Raw genomic sequence first — 10,772 nt, 5'->3', positions numbered from 1 at the left:
AAAAAACCTGGCCTTATTCCATAACAACTACCAGCAAAATCAAGTTTGAAAGGATCTTTAGTTGAAGGGTTATGAAAACAGAAATGAAGGGCTTTGAAGATGGGCTGGCCTGATGGAAGGACATTAGATCTGAGGTTGAGAATATATATGGGGTGATCTGGGCAGGCCTGAACTAGGGTGTAAGAACACTAAGAATAACCAAGAACAAGGAGAAGATGTGGGCTGGACTTTACTTTGTGTTAGGGTTCACTTGCTTGTTAATAACAGAAGAGGGATGTGAGTTGGTCTTATACAGGGCTCACAAAGTTGTATATCTTAAAAAAAGTAAATAAAATGGGATGAGATAGCAACTATGGTAGGTATTTTTTTATTATTGTAAAGTATAATGCTAGTTGCAATAAAAAGTTGTGAAAAATCTTTAAGTCATCTAGAAACAGGGAGATGGTACCACTTTCTGCTCCCAGTTACTCTGATCTGCTCTTTTGGGGTGAAGCACTGTGTTCTGTATAGTCAAATAATAATTATTCCATGGTGCCATTTTAAATCCATGATATAGCTTTAATGAGTATGCCAATCCACACTTCAGATGTTCCATGAAAATTCCTATTGGTGACAAATAAAATAAGTATTGAAAAACCCTTTGTCTCTCAGATGTTTGAATTTATACAAGTATTAATACTTTCTGGGATACACTGGTTGACCAGGAATATATGTATATGCAGATTATACTCCTGAAATTGTATCTGTTATTTGTTTTTGAGATTATTGACTTGACCTCATCCAGACAATCTGACATTCTGTATTTGTTTGCCTAAACCTCTTCTGGATTGCTATAGAACCGGTTTATCACAATGCAGTCCATTTATTGCCAAGGGAATCATTATTCTAGTCTGCTCCTCCTCTCATTTGTGATGTCTTCTAGAGGCTCAGTTTCCCGTCTTGCTTTGGATTCGGTTATGCATTTCCATCTCTATACATGGATTTCCACAGATGAAAAATAAATTAAACCAAAATAACTTTCTGTTACCCATAGACCTTGTTGGTCAAAATGATAGTTTTCTTAGACTATTTCAAGAAAAAGTAGATAGAATGTTTTGATTCTTTTTTAAATTGAACACATGCAAAAACTAGATCACTGAAAAGTCCCAGTTATCATTTGTGGTAGTTTTCTTCAGCAGTAGAATTTTCTCCTTTATTTATTATTGTCTGAGTGAGTGCCTGTTGGGTGCTTCACAGGTACATGTAGAGAAATGTCTTTCCTGTCCCAGGAGTATACAGATGGATATTAGACGTGGAAACAAATAAGGGTTGTAAATAAATGTGGTGAAATAGAACAAGGGTTATAATCATATGATTGTGTGCTTTAGGTATGTAAACATCTGAATTGTTCAACTGGTCTTTTTGCTAATGATTTGAGGCTTTGAAAACAATGTTAAGGAGGAATGTCAGGGATAAGTGCACACAGAAGTGGGAGTGGGAAAGGAGTGGCTATGTTGGTATTGCAGGTGAGGAGGAGTGTCATACAGGTGGGACCTCCATAGTATGGACCAGGGAAGGTTCCCTGCCACAGTGTCTCAGCCCTCGACTCAGTGTTGCCAGTTCCGGGGGGCCTCCTCACTATTAGCCCCAGCTGCCCTGCTGCTGCTGTCCTGGATGGAGGCTACTGTTGTGGGCTGCAATGGGTTCCAGCTCCAGTACCGTGCTGCCAGGGACTGCTGCCAGCTCTGGCGCCTGTTCTGCTGCCATGGGCTGGTGTTGGCTTTCTCTGGTCCTGGTCCCGCTGCCATGGGCTCCCAGGGACTGTGGAGTGCTTGGGATATGGCTCCGCAGCAGCCTGCAGGGTTGCTACCAGACACAACCACTATCTCATCCTGCTTTTGGAGCCCTCCTGCCACTAGGCTACCCTGCTCTATGATCCTGGAACATCCATGGTCATGCCAGACCATGGATGTTGCCAGACCAGAGATTGCCGGTTTTGGGAGGTGCAACCTGTAGTATGCCATATGTCCTTACTAAGGTCTGGCCACTGCAGACTGTTCTAGGAAGACAGGCCCTTACACCCAACTGAAGTATTAAAGTGAAATCCTAACTCTTGAAGTCAATTGGAGCTTAACTATTGTTTCACTGGGGCCATGATTTCATCCTTATTTTCTATGCAGATTCAGCTCATTAGGGAGCATCTACACAGCAGGGCTTAACTTGAAATAAGCTACACAAATTGAGGGTAGCTACATCAGTTGTGTAGTTTATTTTGAAATAGCTTATTTAGAAATTGGGAGCATCTACACAGCACTTATTCAGAAATAGAGCACTCTTCCTCTGACTTCCCTTACTCCTCGTACAATGAGGGTTATAGGAGTCAGAGTAAGAAGTCTTCCAGCTTGCAGTATTTCAACATTATTTTGAACGCTAGTTATTTTGAAATAATGTTGCTGTGTAGACATACCCCTAGTGCTCAGGTATTGATAGTACAGACAATAAATGCCAATTGCAAAAGAAATTTGAGGGAAGCCCAAGTATACGTACTCAATGCTCCACTAAGGCCTTGATTCTGTGAGATACTGAATTTCCTCAGTCCCTGGGGCAACATACCACAAAGTGGTATGGTGTAAACACACAACCAGCAACAGCATTGTAACATTTTGCCATTCTTGCAAAAACAAAAACAAAAGAACCCAACAACAAAAAAATCATGCACACAAAGAAAAATGACTGATAAAATGTGCACCTGTCCCCCCAACCCAATAAACCCATAACACATACCGTGTAATTGTCTTCCATATTCCAACATAAGAAGTAACACACATATTGCTTGCAATTCTGTAAGTAAAATAGAAGAACACAATCATCAAGTTGCCAGATTGCTGATTAACGAGGCTTAGCACTCTACTATCTCGGTCCTCTGATACTGATATTTTAAAGCCCATGTATTTAATTTTTCAGCACATAGCCTATGGTTTGGCCAAACCAATCCAATTATTCTAACACATTTGACTAATACTGAGCTAACTGAACAGGAATAGGGCTCTTCTGAAAATCGACAAAATTCTGAATTTAGCTCTGCTGCCTTTTGTCATTTTACTTCCTCAATTTTCCACCCTTTTGATGCAATTACCTCATGATAATTTAGGACTACATGCTACCAGCCTCAATAGCCTGTTCATGGCTTAATTAATTAAATTTGTATATCAGGACTAAATAATGGAAAGGCTCTGTTGCTTCTCAGATTATTTTGTGATTTTTGTCCTAGTGTACTGTTGGTTCCTTGCTATTAATTAGTTCAAGTCAGATCTCTAACAAGATTCACTGTAGTATCCCCCTGAAAATTTCTTGAAATGTTTTTGTGAAATTAATCTCTCTCTCTCTCTCTCTCTCTTTCACTCAATGGAGTCTTGAGTGTATAAAATGTTCTCTGTTGACAGCAGTGTCTAATCACCTATGGATTAATCCTAAAAGAAGCTCATCACTAAGGCAATAGCACTGCTCACATGTGTTAAGTCTAGCACGTGCTTACCTGTTTTTCTTGATTGAGGTTTATGACCTCCCATTTATCGTAATGAGCATCGCAAGTGCTTAGTACTTCTCAAGAAGTGGCCTGCCTTTACACCCATCCAGTGTGTTGGAATGTGACAGTCAACCCAGGTTATATTTTTTAAATGAAACTTTTTTTGGAAAATGTAACTTAATCCAAAGTTTCAGTGTCAAGAAACTCAGAAGGAACAGTAAATAAAATAAGAGCCAAAGTAAATCTGATGTGAAAATGTGACATGTTTTGTTACAGGGGGATTGAGCTGCTCCTAGCTTTTGTTATTTGGATCTAAACGTAAAGGTTCTATTTCTGTTTATTAGGCATCTTCTTGATATTTGTGTTTCATATAAATCTATAACTGTGCCCTAGGGTCTTTATATGAATGATACTTTGGAAATATAAATCTGACTAATACCACACCCAACATTGGCTTCCAGCCCAGAATCAGAGTTTGACAGAGAGGGAAGATTTAATCCCAGGTTGGATTTCTTGCTGGAGGGAAAGTAGAAGGCAGGGCATACTTTACCTTCTGGTAAATCATGTTCTATAGCCAACAATTTGAGCTAACATAGGTCCTGGTACTGTATTCACAGATATGGAGACACTCCTGCATTAACACCAATGAGAGATAAGTGAGCCTTTAAATACATTTAATCAATTAAATAGTTGTCTTGTATACTGTTTCTACTGCGAGAGACAATGCTTAGAGATTAATACACTTGGATTTGATACTGACCTGGCTGGATTTCCTACATCAGCCATGTTCTCTAAAAATGTGACTTTAAGGTAATGACAGGTGCCAGATAAGAGGCTGAAATCCTCTGTTTATCCACAGAATTACACATAATTTCCCCCTGACACTGAACAAATGTACCTCAGCGCTGACCTGGATTAACCACTTGCAGGGAGAGAGAGGAATTCATATTCAGGCCCATATGCAGGGGTGTGTGAAGACCCCCCTCCCCATAATCCACATGTAAGTGGGCTCCAGCCGGCTGGGGGAAGGCAAGAGAGGTGTGTTGCTCGAGCCTCCCTCCCTCATTCTCCAGCCAGCTGGAGGAACGCTGGGACTGATTCCCCCTCCTCCTGCCCCAAGGAGTGAGACCAGGGGCAGGGCTGGGCCTTGCTCCTGAGGCGGGTGGGGGAAAATCAGTCCCAGCTTTCCCCTGGCTGGCTGGAACATGGGAGAGGGAGGCTCTGGCAGCGTGCCTCTCAAACCTTCCCCGGCCAGCCCCCCCGCCCACCCCCCACTTACTTAGGAGATTGGGATGAGGAGTGGGGAGGAAGGAGTGCATTTGCACCCGTGTGGTCCACATTTACAAAAAAAAGCATCCCCCCACAGAAATTCCTGTGTATGGGCCTGATATTAAATGATCATTTAAACCCTTGGCCTCCTGGTTGACACAGCCTTCAAAGTTGCCAGTGAATGCTGAGCGTGTCCAAGTGGTATTTGTGAAATAAAGACTTTTTTCACTGGGAACTGCCCTGAGATTATAAAACTCATTTCATGCAGGGGACCACGTCTTGGGCTTGATTCTGATCTCATGTTAGTCAGTAATAACTGCCATTAAAGTCAGCAGAATTGTGTCTGCAAAATGTTAGTACGTGAAATCAGAATCAGGGAACTAATTTCTAAGTCTCCATCCTTGGCCAAAAATGTGGAACAGGAATGATCACACTGAACCAAAGCAGGAGCTCATCTACTTCACCATCCTTCTTGCTCCAACATTAGCCAGCTCCAAATGGCTCAAAGAAAGATGCAAGATCTTCATAATGGATGATCATGTGATATCCAGGATAATCTGCCAATAAAGCAATTTTCTTCCTAATCTCCACAGGCTTCTTTATGCCAGGAAAATGGCAATTTATATCCTTCCAAACTTTTAAAAAGCTTCTGTCTAATGAACAGTGGATGTTCTCATTATTTTATATATGGCCACTCCATGTCCAAGCATGTTAAGCTCTTGGACTCATTGATCATTGCCCTGTAATTCGTAACTGCACTGGGGATGCCAAATTGTATTTTGAGTCTTCTTCCTTTCTGCATAGTTATTGTGGCATCAGCTGTGATATCTCTAGGAATTTATACAGCTCTGAGAACTCCACCAGGAGTAGTGTGATTTCTAGTTCCTTAATTATTTCTCTGTTGACTAAATGCACATATCCTTTGTCATCTGACATAAATTTCTCTTCCAGGTTTCTTTGTGACACACCAGTAATGGTACGTGGGTGACAGTGGTTCAGAGGACTGTCAGGGATGCAGGGCTTGTGGAACTATGACAGGCATGCAGCAGCTGGCAGAAGCATTCTGCCTGTGGAGTGCTAAGGCAAGTAGAATGTCTTTGGGAATACTGGGAAGAATGGTTGGATGCAACTTTTAGCTCTTTTCAGAGGTGCTGCAGGTGTACCCTCCGGTGGCAGTGTGAAGCTGCCAGCTGGTATGCAGGAGAGGTAAGGTTTGCCTCTGGCAAAGCTAATACACACCCCTCTCCTTCGTGTAGTCAGGGAATGCAAGCATCAGCATTCTGGCTATCCCACATGCAAACAGGTAAGGGAGTGGCAGGAGTGGAGTCTCTGCCCGTCTGCCTCTGCATGGAGTAACCAGAAGCCAGCTCTGTTTTATGAGTCTCTGTGTGCGTCGGTGTGTACATATATTCATATACAGTAGCTATATAAATACATTATGTAAGTAGAGTTACATGACGGATCAATCTATTTATTGTTGAACTTGTAAAAACATGCACAATCCTCAGAATCATGACAGCAAGACTGGATTCTTTAAATTGAACAGCTCCCCTGTTTGTTACTTGAAAAGTGCATGGAGGCAACTGCCTTGTTGCTGTTACAATGATTTTTTCTCTGTCCTTAAGAACATCATAATTTGGCAGTTACCACTTGTTAAAGAATCTGTAAATAACTCTCAGGGTATGTCTAGACTACATGGCTCTGTCGCCAGAGCCATGTAGATTAGTTTACTAGACATACCCAAATGAAGCCGTGATTTAAATAATCGCTGCTTCATTTAAATTAAAATGGCTGCCGCGCTGTGCCAATCAGCTGTTTGTTGGCTCAGCGCTGTAGTCTGGATGCTCTGCGGTCGACATCAAAGGCATTTGTCGACCTCCCCAGTACACCTCATGCCAGGAGGCATACCGAGGAGGTCGACAAATGCCTTTGATGTCGACCGCGGAGTGTCCAGACTACAGCGCTGAGCCGACAAACAGCTGATCAGCACAGCAGGGCAGCCATTTTAATTTAAATGATCGGCGATTATTTAAATCACGGCTTCATTTGGGTATGTCTAGTAAACTAATCTACATGGCTCTGGCGACAGAGCCATGTAGTCTAGACACACCCTCAGATTGTAAGGCCAAAAGGGACCACTGTGATCATCTGTTTGACCTCCAGCATAACATAAGCGCTAAGATTTCCCTTCATTAATTCCTCTTTGAATTACTGAGATTACACCTGGATAATATTATTGATTTGCCAATTTAAAAGACACGACTTACCATTGCAGTGTAGACCTGGCCTTAGATTGAGATCGATCCAGAAGGTACTAAGTCTATAAGTAGCCTGCATGCCTGTGGGATATACCTTGATGGTAATAGTGAATTTATGCTGGTAGTAGTGAGAGGAAAATCAGGCCCTCTGTAGCTGATAACCTGGGAAAGACACAGGTCGGCTCAGGGAGAACGGTCTTTTGATTAAGGCACTCAGAAAGAGATGTGTTCCTGTCGAGCTCCCAATGGTGGCTCCAGTGCATCATTAACAACATCAGAGCAGACTATTAAAAACCACAACATAAATCCCAAATCATGAGCAATGTTCCCTCTAATCTTTTCCCATCCATGTGCGGTTTTTTTTTAATCCGTGTATGTAATAATTTGTTATGTTCACTGAGGCATGTGTGAATATGCACCACCAGTAGAAAGAAAAAAACCTCTAGCTGTGGGTGCTCTGCTAAACAGCTGGGTGGCATCTGAATCTCTCTTGAGTGGTTGCACAAGCACACAACTTACAGGGAACTCTAGTCTTGAGTCCTAAACTTAGATTTTACTAATCAAATGCACAACAGCAAACGTCTCAGGCACTAGGGTTGCCAGATGGTTTCAACAAAAATACTGGACACACTTGACATTACATCACAATCGACATTACATCTTAGTTAGAAAATACCAGACATTTATATTTGCTCAATTTGTTTCCTGAACAGAAAGCTCAAATATTGGACTGTCTGGATCAAAACCGGACACCTGGCAACCCTATCAGGCACTTTAACAGCTTTAACATGCGTCACACACTCAGGCCTGGCCTTAGGGCAAGGCAAGCAATGCAGTTGCCTTGGGTCCCATATCTTCAGGGCCCCGCACTGTCTGGTGCCTGTCTGGCTGCTCACTTGCTGTCCTGGCTGGGAAACCTGTGCAGTGCAACCAACTACAGCATGCTGCCTTGGGTGGCTCCTTACACCAAGAATCACAACACTATTCATGTTATGCCTGATCACAAAAGATCAGTCACTTACTCCAGGCCAATTGTACTTTATGTTTTACACCAACGACACTTGTAACCAATCCCATAGTGAACTAGGAAAAGGAAATTAGAGAGTTTGCAAGGTTAAAACAAGAAAACAGACAGATGAATGATTTACAGTCTCTATTTTCCAAAGGTAATAGAATCAGCAAGCTCTACCTGACCTTTAGGGCTAACCCAGGCTAAGCAGCTTGGGATTTTTTGCTTATGGCTAGAAACACTCCCATATGGCTAACCCCACATTAATCCAACATCATAGGGCTGCTTAGTTCCTTTTGTTTGGGGGTTTTAATCCCTCTCCTGCCATGTGCTCTGATCTGCAAACTCAGCATATGGGAGAAGTCCACTTGCATGAGTCATCTTTAGGAGCAGAGCAATAAGAGTCTTTAGTCCTTTTATTATATACAGCTACAGAGGCCTATAATACAACTGCTCAGATATTACATTACACCATGGAGCACGTCTATTACAAGTAAGTTTAATGCATGCTGCAACCTACAACCATCCAAATGCTTTACACTTTCTTATAATGCTAAGATTTACTCTATCAATATTTACCCACAAGTGAACCAGACAGATTCCAGCTATGCATTTGTCAGTGTCCCGTGGTGACATGGAGATCTTGGCATGAACTGACACCTGGCCTGTCAGCATCACAGTTCTATCCTCAGCTCTGTCAAGGCTTCCTGTGTGACTTTTGGACAATTCATTGAGGTCTGGGCCCTGTGCCATTTATGTCAATGGAAGTTTTGCAATTGAATTCAATGCTTGTGGGATTAGGCCCCTTAATTCTTTCCTATTTGGAATGATAATTCCTTCTTTGTCTATCTGGTCTACTTAAAGTGTAGGCTTTACAGCACAGCGCAGGAGCTGTATTTTACTGAATACGGAGCCTAGTGGTGTCCCTGGCTGCAAGCCCTGAGCCAGCCAGCCCCTTGCCTCTGGCCCCCTAGCCCCTGCTCTGCTGCCACTGGTCCCGGCCCCTGGCTGCCTTGGCAGCTGGGGCTCTTCAGCCCTGGCCTGTGTTGCCACATGCAGTCAGATTTCCCCAGCCCTGCACTGCTGTGGGCATCTGGGCTTCTCCAGCCCCTGAACCCGCACTGCTGCTGGCTGTCAGGGTTCTCTGGCTCCATGCTACTGTGGGCTGCCAGAGGCGGCTGGGCTTCTCCAGCCTTGGACCCCACACTGCCATGGGAACTGGGGCTTCTACAGCTGCCAGACCCATGACGCCATGGGTGCCTGGGGTTCCCTAGCCTCTGTCTCTGCACTGCTATGGGCTGCCAGGGTTCTCCAGTCCCTGGGCCTGGCACTGCTGTGGGGCTCCTCCAACCTTGATATCCTGGGTTCTGGCTGGGCTGCTGGCCCTCCTGCCATTGGACTTCAGGGCTTTCTGGTCCAGGAGCATCTATGGTCCTGCTGAACCACAGACGTTGCCAGACCAGAGAGTACTGGTTTTCAGAAGTGCAACCTGTGCAATAAGACAGGCTTATAAGAGGACACTAGCAGAGGGAGGGGAGTCCATTTTTATTTATATATATATATATATGTATGCAAATTTGGTATGCAGTTTCCTCTTCTCCTAACTTAAAGCAGGGTCAGGGTTTGGTTCTGTCAGGACAATTGGAAGTCCTGGGAAAAAGGACTGTTTTCTCTAACATGCAAAGGGAGGAGCTGCTGTTTGGAGGGATATGATATGAAAGTGGCCACTGGGGTCAATGAGCCTGTTGGGGAGAGCTATCCTGCAGAGTTCACTGGGGTGGTGGTACCACCAAGGGCATGACCAATAGGTCTGGGACTCTTCTATCTTGTCTGCCAGCACATTGAGTAAACAGTCCCCCACCCCAAACCCTTTCCTTCCCTTCCAACCTTTGGTCACAGCACTATATGCCCTGCCCCCATCCTCCTGCACTCCCCCCGCCCTCACATTCTCAAAGCCCTGCCCTGAATCCTGTACCCCCCACACCACCAGCGCCCCTGCTCTGAAGAACCTGGGCAATGCCGGTTAAGTCTGCTAGTTGGTATATATATAAAATAAGGAAAGACATGAGAATGAATACTAGCATTGGGGGGAGGGGGGATCATATCAGAAGTGAGTCTCCAGGAGGGATTTGAAAGAGTAGCAACTAGTGGCTGAGTAGGTGTAGCCTGAACATTTGAGATGTTTGTGGGATAAGTGAGCAAGAGAGGCATCAATGAACTCACTTTCAAAGGTGCCCTGGCATGATGTGTGAGATCCTGTTTTGAAGCAATGTCATGAAAACAGATGTGACAGCAGAGGAGATGATATTTTTTAATCTGGAAGGTTGTGAGGAAGTTCGGGATTGGCAGTTGTGTAAGAGTGTGGCGAAAGGAAGTTCTGAAGCCTGATATCCAACACAGAGAAATCAGTGTGCTTCTGCTTCAAAACATTACTCTATGAAAGCTGCTTGCTTGCAGTGTCCCAATGACTCCAGATCAATTCAGTTTCTAGCATAGTGCAGGAGAATTTGAACTTTTTGGCAGTAGGAACTCAGTTCTTGCAGTAGTCTTCAAGGGCATAGTAATTACACTTCAGTATGACTATGTGTCACACTTTCACAGGATCAATGAAAAATATCTCTGCTGAAGCATAATCACCTTGCCCTTTAAGGTTAGTTCAGGTGAGGTTTAATAGTGTCTCCTGACAAAAGTACAAATTCCCCTGCACTATAAAAGGGTTTATCTTCCCTTT

The 10,772-nt window shown here is 43.6% G+C and overlaps 1 long non-coding RNA gene across 1 annotated transcript; it reads right to left on the bottom strand.

Annotated features, from left to right (window-relative positions):
- Window positions 1–367: 367 nt before the first annotated feature.
- On the bottom strand, window positions 368–4,282 carry LOC112546882 (uncharacterized). Its single transcript, XR_003090605.3, has 3 exons — window positions 4,056–4,282; window positions 2,764–2,820; window positions 368–603 (listed from the first exon to the last, which is right to left on the bottom strand). It is a non-coding gene; the product is annotated as an uncharacterized LOC112546882 (long non-coding RNA).
- Between the last annotated feature and the right edge of the window lie 6,490 nt (window positions 4,283–10,772).

Source organism: Pelodiscus sinensis, chromosome 4 (assembly GCF_052426305.1).
Source record: "Pelodiscus sinensis isolate ZL-2025 chromosome 4, ASM5242630v1, whole genome shotgun sequence".
NCBI classification, from domain to species: Eukaryota; Metazoa; Chordata; order Testudines; family Trionychidae; genus Pelodiscus; species Pelodiscus sinensis.
The sequence above is the reverse complement of the archived record's forward strand: the minus strand, read 5'-3'. Positions and strand labels throughout refer to the sequence as shown.